The following is a 17,145-nucleotide window of genomic DNA, read 5'->3' as shown; positions in this document are numbered from 1 at the left end:
CCTCCACTAAAGAGTCTTGCATTTTCAAATACGACTCTTTCCTTAAAATCGTTCGACACTTTTCATTATTTCTGTACCCTGGGCTTCTGATACTCTGCATTCACCATTTTCGCTTGTTTCTGACTAGAAATGTGTTCTTTAAGTTTGAGCTTAAATTTTACCTTTGGAACACACGGAAGGGCTTGCCATTGCATATCTGCATAAAAGGGAAACATGTTTCATTAAGCATTTACAAAATCCAATTCAAGATTGATGAATGCAGCTTGCAGTGTGATATGACTGAATGAGCCATAAAAGTAACTCATCTCACTTGGTAAATTAAAGCACATATTAGTGTGATGTACAAGATACGTTACACTAACGTGGTGGGTTCTCTTGCTTATACAGCAAAATAATCGGTGCGCGAGAAAAAAATTATTTTTGCGTACCCCTTGTACACACTGATTGAAGGAAAATGAGCTGGAGCTGTCCACATGATCTACTTATTTTACCTGTGAGTATGGTCAACAAAAATGTGTCCCAGCTGCTTAGTGGTATTTGAGATTATGTCAGTATTGCATATGTGCCTGTTGTCTAAAATAATTGAATTTTGAAAATGCTCGCAGGGATCTGATGTGCATATCTGCAGTTTGTGCATACATGTAAAAGACTCAGCATCAAGTGCAAGTGAACGGTCCCACGGGCCCGGAGTCAATCATGCAAATAGATTCGCTGCACAAATTTGTGACGAGAAAAGATATGCCACATGAAATGGCATGCAAGGAAGTGTTGAAAATATTGCACAGTTAATAAAACGCCTACGCTAATAATATGTGGGTTGATGCACTCGTTATGCAAAACGGAGGTGAGGCGTGCAGACAGGACACAAGAGTAGAGTATTTACAAGCAAACAACACGAGCGCCGCCCACTTCTCTACTCTTGTGTCCTGTCTGCACGCCTCATCTCTGTTTTCCATAATGAATCCTTACCAACTAGCTCAGCTTTCTGTCGTTCTAAGTCTCGATGCACTCGATTTCGTCCGTATTGGGCACTCGCCTCTTGTTACTTCGTGGCGCAGAAATACTCGGCATCAGGCTGTTTTTCTGCTGTGGCCTTTGTAGAAGCATGATTGTTCAAAGTGCAACAATTAAACAGATTCTTTGAGTTGCTTGTGGCTTCGCCAGTACAATTCCGGTGCGCTGGTCCGCCTGTCCAGCAATTTCCTACTGAAGGGAAACCTGTAAATAAAAACAGCGCTCCGCATGTAGAAAAATGATCTACTGTGACGCTGCTCAAACGATTGTGATGCACCGCAAGAGCTGCCTACTCGCGTGATATTCTCAACAAGGAGATACATTCGTTTACTTACATGTGAAGGTATATGCCAGAGCACTTCGGGGCTTCGGTGGCACATAAGGCACGAGTGTGCCATAGCGTCCAATGTCGACGCGCGATCGCATGTCAAACCTAAACTGTACGAAACTACTACGCATAAAAAAAAAAAACAGATTCGAAACCGAAATTCACGTCATCCTCTATTGCATGAATGCGTACATCGTGATTTACATAAGTCACGGACTTAGCGATCGCTTTCTGTAAACTTAATATTAACGCACCACCTTCATAAAGCCATCAGGTATGCGTTTTTAGATGACAAAGCATAAGGTGACCTGTACTTGTTTTTAGCTCTTTCAATAGTAATTGCGCTGGCCACATTGGCCAGTAGCAACAGGGCGGCGCCCCAGAGGTTCCCACTTTTCCGGCCCAGCTTTTCCTCTAGAGTTGTTCTACTAACTCTATGGCTGCCGCACACCTTCGGGCACTTTCTTAGCACTCTCTCTCTCTCTCACACTCTCCCCTTTCCTTCAAACTAGTGTACAGGCCAGGCGCACCAGGCCCCGCACACTCTCAAGTTCAACAAATGGCCACAGAGGGCGAAAAAATCGACCGCGCGCTGCTGCTAATAAAACTAGCATAGTAATATCACTTCGGGATGCTTACGTTAGTTTGAACATTTTCCGCCGGAGGCGCCGTAATAAGCGCAATTTTTTTTTTGCAAACTTTCGCCTACAATTACCGAAGCACGTTTATTACATGAAAAAGAGGGCGAAATTATCATTGCTAATTTGATATTGTATTTTTTGTAAGTAAGTTTATTGTTTCTTTGTCATTATAAACGCAAATAGCGTTCAGCATCATCGATCTTTCACGTGACCTCTGGCCTGGATTTAAAATTTTTACCGGTATTTTCGAGTGCATGGCGGCACGGATTCATTCGTTCGTGCGCTCAGGCTGGTTGCTTCTTTTTCGCTAAAACTAGTTTATTGCGCTTCGATGTCACGCGTTATTTAACCTGGGGTGAAGTCACGTGTTTGCAAGCGGACATGCAAGCCCGAAAGTTGGGTATCGGTCGTGAGCCATTCGGAACACGTCTGCATCGAAACGGGAGCTGGATTCTGGTGCGGCTGACAACGGCAATAACGGTGAGTTTTTTAACACCGCTGCTTGAATCGTTATATAATATTCGTCTCATTAACTTACAGGCGCAGACAAGTTAACGAACTAGATCCTGCACAGCATATGGCAGCCGGGATCCTCCGTTGCTGTTTCCTAAGTAAACCGTTACTTGCGAGGCTGTCGTTATACACACACAAATCGGGAAAGAAAGAGCGATATCGGAACGCGCGCCTCATTTTTAATCTTATTGTAGCCGTGGCCATAGGTGACTGGGTAGCCTTAACAATATACATATAGAACTTATTTTCGAGTCCGCCGGCAACTTTTTTCGTCCACAAAATCGAATAATCCTTTGGTAAAATGATGTGAAAGTACAGAATTTAATGTATTAAACAGTTGCAAGCGTGATAATTCACTCATATTTCGTACTTGTTGGTTCCAAATGTTCTTGCTGTTCACTTTGGTTTACCGTAGGGCATTTATTTTTGCAGTAGTGCAGCAGTGCATCACGTTCGTGCAGAAAAATAATGCATCAGTTCTAATAGCTTCATGACTTTCATGTATTTGCTTGTGGAACCAGCAGTGTGATCTCTTCCAGTGTATAAATGAACGCACAAATGTTCTCATTTGTGATCTTAATAATACTTAAACTGTTTACATGCATTGTATAGTTAGGCAGGCATAAATTTATGGACAATAGCAATATTTATTTAACATGCTGCTTAAGTGCCCTAGAACAGACAGGGTATATTTGCATGTGTTCTGTAGTCGCAAACCATTACAATATATATGTCACACCTTTTTGCATTTCATATTGCAAAATTGTGCTTTTTTCAATTTCTGATTCAGTCAAAATTTCTGTTCCAGACATGCAGTAATGAGGATGGCACCAGTATAAAGCAACACACTCCACACACTAAACAGAAGCTGCTGCCTGCTACAACAAGGCCATTGTGTGGACATTGGCTGCTACTACAAGGTAAACAACATGTGGTTCAGAAATAAGTATGCCTGATATATGCTGTATTGTCTTGCTAGTCTTGAGATACATGTCATTTCTTTGCAGCAGAAATGAATGTTTGCTCATGTTTATGGTTCAGTATAATTGGTTCGAACATAAAAGAAAACACACATGAGTTTGGCTAATCTGTGCTGTATCTCATGTGTCACCGTTCTGCCCCAACAGAGTCCATGCCAAGCATACCTTGGTCATCACAGGAGCTCCTATCCACACCAACAGAAAGGGGCTGGAGCTGAATTTGCAAGGCTTTTACACCACGAACAAAGAAGCGCATGCAGAAGAATTTACATGAGATATCAAGTCTGCAGAGCACTGTGTCAAGACTGAAAAGAGCTTCAGCCACCATTCTACCAGCGCGGACAAATTGGCTGAGTCATCCAGGTAACTCAAAAAGGACTGTATGGAAATTCGTCTCCAGATGTGCCTGCAACTTCTGATCAAGCACGGACGACGCTGGCCAAAAGAGTTCCATCAGTTTGCCCTTAATCAGCTTCCTGGCCATGTCAATTCCATTTGTGCCAAGTGTAATTTTTCTTCTATAAATGCAAGCTTTTTCATTGTCCATTCTTGTTAGAGATCATTCATCCTCATCCAAACATAAAGGTCAACCGATTCTTCGCTGATACTTAATACCAGTCACTGTCTAGTAGCATAACATACTTGTAGCAGTACCTTTTAATGCATGTTGTCATGCACAATTCCTCTCCTGAAATAGCTGATGCAACATCGACATGTTTCTTGCATTAACCTACGCACTGTTTGCTATGCACCATTTTACTTTTCTTGATGTTTTTGGCCTTCAGTGCTTGCAGAGCAGGGTGGCTTCTCTCTTGAATGCAAGCTTTCTCATTTTCCACATTCCTAGTCTCGTTGATGGTTGCTCTTCTTCCTCGATAGCCTGGGTCTTTGCGCAAGCTACACTGAATGATAGATTGCAGAATCTGGTTTTGCTGCCCCACTTGGTTGTGGTCGCCGTGTTACATTTCTCGGATGTGGGGGCCTGCTCAGTTACATTGGTAAGCAGTCTCTCGAGGTAAGCATTTGCTCCTGCAGTCCGCACAGCGGCATAGACTCCCAATTTACACACCATGATTCGTGCTCCCCGTTCAGCCTTTCCTGCTGCAGCCATGTGCAAATTGTGCCTGCGGCCTTTCTCAGTCGCAATTAAGCACGAACGGAGACAAGCATACGTGCTTACATGGTCCAACGTGTTTGAAGTTCACAGCCACATGGGTGGAAAGGCCCGCATAAATGGCTGCCGAAGGTGATGCCCACGAAAGCGACTTGTCCATATTGAGACAAAGTGGGACGCCAAATGTGAGCCACACATTAGTGGCCCTCGACAGAAAAGAAACATGCAGGTTGGAAAGGAGTTAACGCTAAAATGCCGGATAGTCCATTTCGCTGTGTTGGTTGTGGCAGCAGATGCCTGCATCACCTGATTTCTTCGCAATGGAAGTTGCTCATCTTCAACGGCAACTGTCGGTTCAAACAGGTGCGACGCTCTGTCCAATCTGTTTGTACTGCTGTTTGTCGCTCGTTACCAGACCACCACATGCGACGAAGGCAAGCATTATGCCTGTAAGTAGGCGGCTGAATGTATCCTAAGAGACCCGTGTATGTGAATGCTCACTGTTGCCATATGGTTTGTAGCCAATGTATAACGTATTCTCTGAACACTATGTGGTGAATGATTGCCGTTTATTTTTGCTGTTATCTCACTTGGTTACGGTCGCCGTATTATGCTTATCGGATGTGGGGGCCTGGTCAGTTGCATTGGAAAACAGTCTCTCGAGGTAAGCATTTGCTCCTGCAGTCCGCACAGCGGCATAGACTCCCAATTTACACACCAAGATTCGTGCTCCCCGTTCAGCCTTTCCTGCTGCAGCCATGTGCAAATTGTGCCTGCGGCCTTTCTCAGTCGCAATTAAGCACGAACGGAGACAAGCATACGTGCTTACATGGTCCAACGTGTTTGAAGTTCATAGCCACATGGGTGGAAAGGCCCGCATAAATGGCTGCCGAAGGTGATGCCCACGAAAGCGACTTGTCCATATTGAGACAAAGTGGGACGCCAAATGTGAGCCACACATTAGTGGCCCTCGACAGAAAAGAAACATGCAGGTTGGAAAGGAGTTAACGCTAAAATGCCGGATAGTCCATTTCGCTGTGTTGGTTGTGGCAGCAGATGCCTGCATCACCTGATTTCTTCGCAATGGAAGTTGCTCATCTTCAACGGCAACTGTCGGTTCAAACAGGTGCGACGCTCTGTCCAATCTGTTTGTACTGCTGTTTGTCGCTCGTTACCAGACCACCACATGCAACGAAGGCAAGCATTATGCCTGTAAGTAGGCGGCTGAATGTATCCTAAGAGACCCGTGTATGTGAATGCTCACTGTTGCCATATGGTTTGTAGCCAATGTATAACGTATTCTCTGAACACTATGTGGTGAATGATTGCCGTTTATTTTTACTGTTATCTCACTTGGTTACGGTCGCCGTGTTATGCTTATCGGATGTGGCGGCCTGGTCAGTTGCACTGGAAAGCAGTTTCTCGAAGTAAGCATTTGCTCCTGCAATCTGCACAGCGACATAGACTCCCAATTTACACACCGCGATTCGTGCTCCCCGTTCACGTTCAGCCTTTCCTGCTGCAGCCATGGGCAAATTGTGCCTGTTGCCTTTCTCGGCCGCGATTAAGCACGAACGGAGACCGGCATACGTGCTTACATGGTCCGACGTGTGTGAAGTTGGGTGCAAAGGCCCGCAAAAGTGGCTGATGAAGGTGATGCCCACGAAAGCGACTTGTCCATATTGAGACAATGTGGGACACCAAGTGCGAGCCACACATTAGCGGCCTCCGAAAGAAAAGTAACGTGCAGGTTGTAAAGGAGTTAAGGCTAAAATGCCGGGTAGTCCATGTCGCTGTGTTGGCTGCGGCAGCAGTTGCCTGGTTCACCCGATTGTTTCGCAGTGCAAGTTGCTCATCTTTAACGGCGACTGCCGCTGCAAACAGGCGGGACACTGACCAATCTGCATGAGCCGCTGGTTGTCGCTCGTTACTAGACCGCCATGTGTGACGACGACGGTGAGCCGTTTACGAGCTCGCGTCAAAGATTCCAGTGTATCTCGACATACAAATTTTATTTCTGCTATTGCACGAGAATGTACATACACTGCTTGTCTTCTGCCAATAAAGTCGCACGTTCTGTTCACTCACTTGTGGCTTGTTTGTATGGGCGTCAGTAGAGGCTCTTTGGTCTCCTGGCAATTAGAACGCACCGGCTACGCGGCAGCCGAGGCGAGGACGGCGCGTACGAGCGGATACAAGCGGCCATATTGAATAATGCTCTAAAAAAAATTCGCATTTCCGCTTCCTGTTTTAGCGACGTCATCTGGCGTCCACCTAGGTAAGTTCCATGCGCTGCCGCTGCTTATTTTCGAACCACTGCGGAAGGTACAGTTTCCCTTCTCTAAAGTTGTTCTTTATTCTATGGGCGCACCAGTGCGTGCATTGTTTCGTTAGCTGCGCCACTTGCGCTGTTCGCTGGCGTCTCTTCGCGCTTGTTCGTTTTCCCCTCTACAAATTTATATTTGTGATTAGTTTTGTGCGCGGTGTCAACGAAGATGCCGCCTGTACGTTGCCTATTAACTGTGCCGCACCTCCGTGCGAAGCGGTCGTACACGCTACAAGATGGGTCCTTGGAAGCGCTCAAGCAAGCAGTCGCCACTTGTCCAGTTCTCGGTAGTCTGGTGGCACTGTCATCAAGCAAATTTCAGGTAAGTGCACGTTGATTTTGCATTTGTTTGTCGACTTACGTATTTGACTTACGTCGAATTGCGTGTATGACAGAAACGTCGGGCGAGACACTTTTTTTCTAAAAGCTGTTCGCAGCATAGTTCCGAATTCAAACGCTTAGAAATATGCCACGACGGCGATTTCAGGACTGTTCGAATGACAAGTGTAGAATTCTGTTTATATATGGAGCAGTATGTTCGAGCTTGCCGTGGATAACTCCGTGCATTTATATCTGACAAGGTTATAGCTGGTGTTCGCGAAGTTGAGGTGCGCGCTAGCGCGGGACATCGACTTACAAGCTGGCGGCTGCGCAAGCCCGTGCCGCGCGGCCGGCGTGATTTTCTTTGTCCAATCGTGTTTATTTTCACAATTGCCATTTAAGTATACTTGACGGCGCCTCTAGGGCATCAAAGGGGCAACTGGGGCACCAAAGCAGGAGCCAGGACTGGCCCAATAGTTCGGGGCTCGACGAGACTTCTGCATGTCGCAGTATGCGAGCACCCTCGGCACGCTCTGACCTCGGTCGTTCGAACACGCAGACCGTTCTGGTTCCAGCTGTGATCTACGCGCTGCGCGTTGGGGGCCCTAGAATTCCTCCGCCATCCACTTATAATTTCGGGTGTTTTCCCGAGGCCTCCGTTTGTCGGTTACATGTGCCTTTTAAAAAAAATCGTATCCATCATCGCGACGATAGAAGTGCTTCGTTACCTCTGCAACAGCAGACCGAACTTTGCCTTATGTTTTGCCTGGTTTTTCATACGAGTACATGCGGAGTTGTGATTCTACGACGAAAAAAATGTTAGAGGAAGCTTTAGCTCGGGTGCTCCTATCTAAGTACATGTAAAGGGAGAATTCGTTTTTCTCGGCAACCACTGCACCAAATTTGACGAGGTTTGTTGCATTGAAAAGAAAAACTTAAAATCTAGCGACTGTTTGTTTCGAATTATTGAGTTAATTTGTTAATCTTTTATTAAAAATTGGCAAAAATAAAAATTTTCAGGAAACGAAACTATCAAGTTTACAACTCTGTAACTCAACAACGAAAAATAATGTCACAATTCTGCGAATTGCATCTAATAGTACATCTAAAGCGGACAAAAATGATATGTTACATATGAATATAAAAAAGTTTAGTAATATGGAAATACAGCTTTTGCAGAACCCTTGTAACCAACGTAACAAATTCACGTAAGATTTAAAATGACATGCCGATTTTGTCCGCTCTTATTGATCGAATGGGTGCCGTTTGCAGACCCGCGATATCTGTTCTTGATGCAGAGCTATGAAGTTGTAAACGTCGTGCTTCTATTCTTTTTCAATCGGGCGAATATTTGAAAATCTTTTCAAGACAATTCAAGCGCTAAATCTAAATTTCGCTTCCAACAGCCACTAGAATTCAACTTTCTCTCCCAATTGCAACAAATTTCATTAAAATCGGTCTAGGGGTTATCTCAGAAATACGTTTTTGCGTTTTACATGTATTCGAATAGGCCGCGTCGGAGTTGGAGCTCGGGTGCTCTAATTAAATACACGTAGAAGGAGAATTCGTTTTGCTCGGCAACCACTGAACCAAATTTGACAAGGTTTGTTGAATTTAAAAGAAAAACTGAAAATCTGGTGACTGTCGATTTCGGATTAAGTTGCCAGTTTTTTATTAAAGATTAGCAAAAATCGAAAATTTTCAACGAAATTATCAAATTTACAACTCTGTAACTCAGCAACTAAAATTGTTAATACAATTCTGTGAATTGCATCTAATAGTACGTCTAAAGCGGATAAAATTGATATGTTACACATGAATCTCAAACATTTAGTAATATAGAAATATAGCTTTCACAGAACCCTTGTAAACGTAAAAATTCACGTAAGATATAAAATGACGTATCAAATTTGTCCGCTTTGAATGATCTAATGGATTCCGTTTACAGAACCGAGATACCTGTTTTTTATGCAGAGCTATGAATCTGTAAACTTAGTGCTTCTATATTTTTTTTTTCAAATTCTCAAATTTTTGAAAATCCTTTTAACAAAATGCCGGACCTAACTAAAGATTCCGCGACAACAGTCACTAGAATTTAACTTGCTCTCTCAAATGCAACAAATTTCATTAACTCTCTGAGGGTAGATTTTTTTCGCCAGATGCGACTGCAAAGGGTCGATTGTGTTTATTGCAGGTTCCAGTTCTTCTTAGGGAGTTATTTCCAAAAACTTACCGTAATTTTTTAGGGTGACCGTAAAGTGAGAAAAACATATTTTGCGTTGGTATATATGTGCCCTTCATTCATGAATAACAACAATAAAAAAGGAAATAAAGATAAGAATTGAAGCTTTTATGCATTGATATAGTTCAAGGCTTTGAAAAGGCGCTCACGAGAATGTTTCGCAAGACTCCAATATTCCTGCTCTTACACTAATATGTACATCCATAGGGTTGTCGAACTGCATAGGTGAGCACACTCAAGAAAACTGTGGTTGTGTGCCCCTCAAGAAAGCAAAACGCATGACAAACTTTTGCTAATCTTCATCTTATCGTTAACTAGAGGCAATTAGTTCTTGCGAGTGTCAAAACAAAAAAAAGCACCGGAAACGCATGCTCGGCGGCATCCTTCCTATGCGCGCCCCTGTGAGCACTAAACGAGTGAGAGACAGGCGGTCGCCCTTTGAGCGATTAGTAACGAAATAGCCATCAGTTTTGCAAGTGCAAGAAGCCGAAACCGCCTGCGGAACAAAACCCGAGCCGCCGCCAGCACGCGCGCTCGCCAATGCGCGAGCGGTACTAATAGACGCGCGGGAGCGAACTAGCGCTAAAACAAACTAAAGCCCCTACATCCACGCGTCACCGCCGACCAGGTTAAGTACCGCCAACCTGCCCTCTTCCACCACGCCCCTCTCCCACTCACCCCCTCAGCTTCCGGCGTCAAGCGGAACTTACGTAGCTTCAGCTTCCTGTTCCGAGTGGAAGTGACCCTATGTTTTTTTAGCGTTGTTTACTTTCGCGTCTACGGAGAGGCTTTAATTGCACCAGCTGCGGTTGAAACTGTTAATGCGATTCCATCCAAGAACCACCGCCTACTGTAATCGGCGATCTGGTCGTGTTCGCATCTTCGCGTCGAACCTGCGACAAGTTGTGCCACGAGAGACAACGTACAGTGGAATGTAGTGCCTGGGTGCTTGGAGACCGCTCCCGTTTTTCGTGCATTTGGAAAACAGCGACCGCGAACTACTACTTCAGCGGAATACAACAGCTTGTCCCCTTTGAATTCTTCTTGTTTTGAAGCATACATCCCCTCCAGCCAGCACGTATGGAAGGACTTTAGTGAAGGAGTTCGCGACGCCAACTTGTGCGGCAGACGCATAGAGTTTATGCTGTTGATTCTGAGGTTGAACTTGTCTCGTACGGCAGATCGAAGGTAACGAACGTCCCAAGTGCGTGCACTGCGTGAAGAACTGCAATGACGTGAAGCTATGAAATATAACAAGTTCAAATTTGCGTGGAGGGCATTCAGTGACATGGTGAAAACAAGTGTGCTTTTCTTGTGCGATATGAGTGGAGGTGTGCAGTGAATTGGTGCGTGCAAAGGTGTACGGCGAATTCTGTTAGTGTTGTGACGCGAGCAGATGTGTACGGCGAATTATGTTCGTGTGTTGTGCCCCAGCCCATGGCTCTCCGCACTTTGTCAGAGAAAGGGGACGACAGGCAAAGCGTGCGGGCGCAGCGTACGCAAACAAGCACGTAGATGCACGCGAATGACGCTTGGTGGAATGGCTAGAGCGAGCTACTCAAATTAGCACCGGTTGCTAAGCACGGGCGTCTCACCATCGTCTGCAATCACAGTGGAAATTCTCGCAGCGGAACTCCAGGAAGCGTGAACGCCGGAACCGGAAATCTTAAAACCGGACATGCCGGAAGCGGAAATGCCGGAACCGGATTTGGTGTGAGGGGAAAAGGCGGTTGTCGCTACTTAAGAAAGCGATGGTGGCGCGTGGATGGAGGGGCTTTAAAACAAACCATGCAACGTAAAATGAGAGAGGGTGACACGTAAAAATTTCCCTGTATTCCTACATAGTGGCAGCGCATGACAGAAAAGGAAAAGTTAGGAAATTGGCACTCTTTTTAAACATACAGACGGTGCCGTAAATATACTACATCGACCATCTTGGAGTTCGTTTTCGGCGCCGTATATTTGCGTCATTGACCCTCAAAGGGCTAAAATCGTTTCAGGGGTTATCTCAGAAAAACGTTTTTGCGTTTATGCATGTATTTGAATAGGCCGCGTCGGAGTTGGGCCCGAGCTAAAGCTTCCTCTTAATGCGATCTCCTAAGCAGTTAGCCGGTTGAGTGACTGTACACGGACGTTGGTTTCAGGTGCTGGATCCGGCATTCAACGAATATGTTGACCTCGCTGCCGATGACAACATACCTGATATGGCCAAAATCATTGTTGACGCCCAACAGGAAAGTGTCGCTGAAGGAGCACCATAATGTTCATCATCACAGGTAAATTTCTTAGCGGAAGGTTGTCACTGTAGTTAACTAATTTTTTTTAAATATTTCACACGATCGCGAGCTCGCGCTAGTTTTAATGATTACCGTGTTTGCGCGAATATGAGGCGTCTTTCTTTTTTAAGTGTCATATAAAGTGCCTCGTTAATATTCGGGTTAGTGACACGAATATAAAGCCATTTTATTTTCGTCTGCTTGCCGTGCTGGCTGGCACTTCACCTTGCGCAAGAGCGCCGCGGTAGGAGTTGCCACTGAGCACTTTATTGTGGTTGTGGTCTATTAATTGCAACCTGGAGTAAGACGATCGAGGCTGTTCCTCAGGCACGTTAAGCGAGTGGTCTTCACAAAGTTCCGCGGTGCATCATTGCGTAATACGTGAAGGACATTCCCGTGTTCGATTGTGTTGTGGACATTTCTGAGGTATCTTTAAGTTCTATAACCATGATATGCGTCAGGGAGGTTGAAGCTCTTCTCACCGACCGTGACAAAAACATCGTCAATCGTACTTTTACATTATCTTGCGACTGTAGATCGCAGGAGTGATGAATGAAGCGCCCTGCAGCCATTCGCTTTTATGCGTCATTTCATCATTCATTACTGCATCCCTTCGCGTCATTTCATTTCATTTATTATCACCTTAAAGGCTCGGTGGCATTACATAAGGGAGGGCTTTAATCCTTGTAATAATGTTAGAAAAAATGTACAGAACAGTAAAGAAACAACAATAAACAAATACAAGCCAGGAACAATTGTGAAAAAAAAGGGGAACATCGTGTTAGAGTGAGGGTAGGTGGGATCGATAATTAAGCAATCTGGTTATTTAACATTTCGCAGAACGTTTTACGGTCAGTGCATGACACGATATCTTCTGGGAGATGGTTCCAGTGGGTTATTGCGTCGGGGAAGAATGAAGTGCTCATGGCAGATGATCGGGTGTTAATGTTTGCTAGGGGACGACTGTGGCCTAAGCGAGAGGATGTACGTAAGGGTGGATTTAACAGGGAATGCCTGGAGTGTGGATGGTAATAAAAGGTGTGAAGCAAGCAGAGACGAGAGATGATGCGGCGGGAAGCAAGTGATGGTAGTTCAAGTGTACATTTTAGTGCGGTTATGCTGGTACCACGAGAGTAATTGGAAGTTATAAACCGAGCAGCGCGATTTTGTGTTGCTTCTATGTCATAGGTTACATATGGTTGGGAAGGGTGCCAGATAGACGCATATTCTAACTGCGGACGTACGAATGTTAGATATGCTAGCTTTTTTATTTCTGGTCATGCGGCTTTCAGGTTGCGTTTTAAATATCCAAAGATGCGTGAAGCTTTAGCACAGATGGCGTCGAGTGGACTATGATAGTGTCGATGTCATGTGAACGCCAAGATATTTGTAAACGGGGCATTATTGATAGGAGCAGAATTTATTGTGTAGGTGCGACTGGTTAAGCTGTGGTTGCGGGTGAATGATAGAGCAAAAAGGAGTAGTGGCTATTCCGTACATTCATTCAGTATCGCACAGGCTTTCCATTTAGTAAGGTTAAGCGGCATGTACAATTTCTCGTACCATACTGCGATGGAATCGAGATCCTGTTCTAGTGCGGTGATATCCATGGTCGCTTTAGTTGCTCGCAGATGCGGCTTGTGTAATAACGAATTCGTCATTAGTAAATAAAACAGCGTTTGTAAGCTCGAAAATGACAATGGAAAGTTGGAGGGGCTCAAACTGTTGTTAACTATGGTACCTGCAACATAGCGTCAGCACCAGCTGACTCGCAGAGAGGGCTGCTATGTTCCGCCACTGCTAGCCGCATCGCTTTCTCTGTTATTGTGGTAGCAGTTATATAGAAACTACAGGCGAATTTTTATCATTGTTGCTTCTGTGCCATAAGATCATTAGCGCAATGCTCGCCGTAGGTTAAAAGACATGTTTTTTGCCGCAATTGAACACAGACAAAAGGAAGACACATAAAGGCAACACGGGCGGCAAAAAGATTGTTTGTTCAATTGCGGCAAAAAGCATGTCTTTTATCAAGCATCAACTAGGCCAACAAGCAGTTCTGTCGCCGTAGGTTGTGGGAGCGAAGGTCAGCCAAAAATTGTTGATGCGCGCCCAATATTGGAGGTTACGTAATAAAGTGCATGCTTTGTAGGGCCAGGTGAGCGCGCGTCATTTCTACACCAGCAGCACGCCCGTACCATATCTTGAAATTCTGCGGTAGGTACAAAGCTTGGTGCGCCTACTCGGCTATTATCTGCAGTACGCCTTCATACGCCCGTAGTGCTGGAGGTCTAGTAACCTCGAGTTTTTGGAGACTCATTGAAGGAATAGGCAGCATAAACATTTGCACCGCTCGGTTCGCGCTCTTCCCGCCAGTGTTGCGAGAGCGAGTGTATGCGTTCGAGTGACATATGTTCATGTTTCCAGGTTTCGTCTTACCAGCTCACCAAAGCTTTGCTTGCACATACTCCCACTGTTCACAAAAGCTGCATGATTTTATAGCCAATGGTCGCAGGAGTATGTGGCCTACCTGGAGTAAACAATAAGTTTATGGCTTGTTCCTGCTTTCAGTGCACATCAGAGGTCACTTTGGAAACGTGTGAACAGAGCAGACCCAGTGAAGCCCTTCATCACCTTGAACTGTAAGTGCATTTTTTAGGTACAGTTGTGATTGCACTTCTGATAATTTTTACTGCAATGATTGCATGTTTAGTGAATCATTAGCTCATACTTCTAGAGTTATCACCAGTACAAATTCATACTTCTAGCTTGGAGCACTGTGGAAGCTACGGTGCTGTCAAAGCTGCACATACAAGGCTACACTTGACGAAGCTCGAAGTGTACTCATTCAGAAGGATATCTGCAGTCACATATAGGAATTTTTCAGTCCCGTCAGTTAAAGCTTCCCAAATTGTACAAACCACTTGTGTGATGGCGTATAAATTTGAACCTTTTTTACAGCAACATAGCACACTCGCAGCACTCAAATGACACTGTTAATATCGCTTTTACTCCCACTTAGCTGTCAAAGCCTGGACAATACCATAAATCAATAAACAAGCAAACGAGGTTGACATTTTGTTGAGAAGAGCACATAAACATGGAAGTTTGCACCTATCTGGCACTATCAGTTTTATAGAATGTGTGTGCCAAAAATGATTGTCGTTTTGTATAAAAAAAGACTTAAGTGCAAAATTCGGTTTTAGGTTTGTGAACTCAATCGTAAGTTTAATTGCCATTAAAGTAATCTCGTCGTTATAATAGCTTTTTTTATGTGTAACTTAAAGTGTCATCTCTTGTAGGCCATCCAGCTCAGAGGATGACGGGGTCAACTTTGTGATGCTCAGCCTTGGGGCCCTCCATGAAAAAGTGATCAGTGGCGAAGCACTCACGTCTTCTTCTTTTAGACAGATCACCGACATCTTGTTTGGTGCAATGGCATCCACAACATTGTAAGTGCATATTGGCTTGCATCTCAGTTTTCTGCCTTCCATACCTTTTTTATGTGTACCACTGAAAATGTAATGCACACGTATATTACAGGTTTCCAACACGTCAGTTCTACAACAAGGTGACGTCTCTGCTCCTTGACAAGTACCCACAGCTGCGAGACGTTGTTGGAAGTGGATCCGTGAGTAGATTTCATACTTTGGTACGCAGAAAAGGCGGCCTTCTGTAATTTGTTTTGTACTGCCTGTATATTGCATATCCACGAAATTAGTTTTGCCATAAAACTTGGGAGTCATTATTTTCATCAAAGGAGGTACTCAAACCCCAGCTATGCAAATTTCGCTTATACTGAAAGCACATAGCATTACGCGTGTTCATAAAATTAATGTTACTTCAGCTTTTTAACTTACCTTGTGCTGTATTGTACCTACATTTAGCCGCCTAAAGTGCATTACCTTATATTTAAAACCCTACTCATTTTACATTTCAGTACATAACTTTTGAAACTGGCCCATGCTCATTATTTCAGCTAATATTAAGGAATGTATTCACACCCAGATCCTCAGGTTAGAAGTATTTGAATTTAGCATTGGATGGGTGGAATAACTTTAATGAAAGGTCCTGCAAGCTTTCATTAAAGTTAGCATGCTGTTCTCTATGATTGGATTCATCTTGACTTATCCACAATAGTTTTTATGAGAGCATCAGCAAATATTCTTACGAAAACGGAATAACGAAAAGCGCACATTTGGTCATTTATGTATCTTTCTGGAACATCATTCTGAAACCTTTAAAGCTTTTATGCTCGGTGCTAGACATTCCTGAAAAAGTAATTCCTCGCTTTAAATATTCGGTTTGTATTTGATGCAATGCCATTCAATGTATTTGACAAATGTACCTTGCCCACAGTAAAACACTATATTTTAATAAGTGTTAAATTAGCAAATGGCAGTGAATTTGCAGTGCTTCAAGAGAGATTGTAAATTGGTGCTGTTTCTTAAAGAAGCATTGCACCCTGTAGATGCGTGGAAACAGCATCGCTTTATATATCAGCAGATATCCTAACCAGTTTAATATTCTGTATTCGTAGGACTCCTGGAAAGTAGCACTTCGAAATAAATTCAAAAACCAGAGACGGAAACTTCAAGATGATCGTGCATTGCAAAACCGAGAGAAATTTGGTGCTCAAAGACGAACTGAGGCAGCCGCGAAGGAGCTCCAGCGCAGCAAGAAGCCTAAGATGGTGAAGACAGTTCAGCGTCATTCAAGCAGAAAGCAGCATCTGTGTTTGAAAACTACAGAAACAATTGAATAAGTGGTTTGCAATTTTATTTGCCAATTCAGGCTATCGGCCTCCCAAACCTCACAGGAGAAGATGAGACTAGTATCACCAAACACGAGGAATGGCTCATCTTAGAAAGCAAGAAGTCTTTACCAAATGAGAAGGCGATGCAAGAAAGAATGGCCCTAACAGCAAACCAAAGACTTCGTGACCTTGCCAAGAGCACTGTGCTCGATGTCAAGATGAAATATCCATGCCTCATGGAATTTCAACGAGTAAGTTGTTCGGCTTTTCTACTTGCTTTGCAGATGTTCATGACAGCAATACATATTCTTAGTTATACAGGTTTGTAAGGTGCTTTTGTATGGCACTTTTAAAACAGCGATTTCTGGTGCATTAGAAATGTACATGTGCCTTGTGAAACTGATTACTAACATGAAACTTTGTTAATAGGTACCTGTGAAAAGCATGGCATAATTGTAATCTAAGTGATAGAATGGACTAATTGCAAAGTGCAATTCAGATCTAATGTATGCCACAGTTATCAAAGAAATGTGGTGGCTGAATAATTGCTACCTAATATATGCAGGGAGGGGCTTCTTTCCAAAGTGCTATGCACAACAACTCCGGCTCTTTTGGATAATCGTAGGATAGAGAATGG

General features: G+C 44.0%; 1 long non-coding RNA gene across 1 annotated transcript; it reads left to right on the top strand.

Annotated features, from left to right (window-relative positions):
* Positions 1-2,359: 2,359 nt before the first annotated feature.
* Positions 2,360-3,796, top strand: LOC140219994 (uncharacterized). The gene is made up of 3 exons (XR_011896237.1): positions 2,360-2,463; positions 3,305-3,416; positions 3,624-3,796. It is a non-coding gene; the product is annotated as an uncharacterized lncRNA (long non-coding RNA).
* The last annotated feature ends 13,349 nt before the right edge of the window (positions 3,797-17,145 follow it).

This window comes from Dermacentor andersoni, chromosome 8 (assembly GCF_023375885.2).
Source record: "Dermacentor andersoni chromosome 8, qqDerAnde1_hic_scaffold, whole genome shotgun sequence".
In the NCBI taxonomy this organism is placed as follows: Eukaryota; Metazoa; Arthropoda; class Arachnida; order Ixodida; family Ixodidae; genus Dermacentor; species Dermacentor andersoni.
This window is presented reverse-complemented; position numbering and strand designations above follow the sequence as displayed.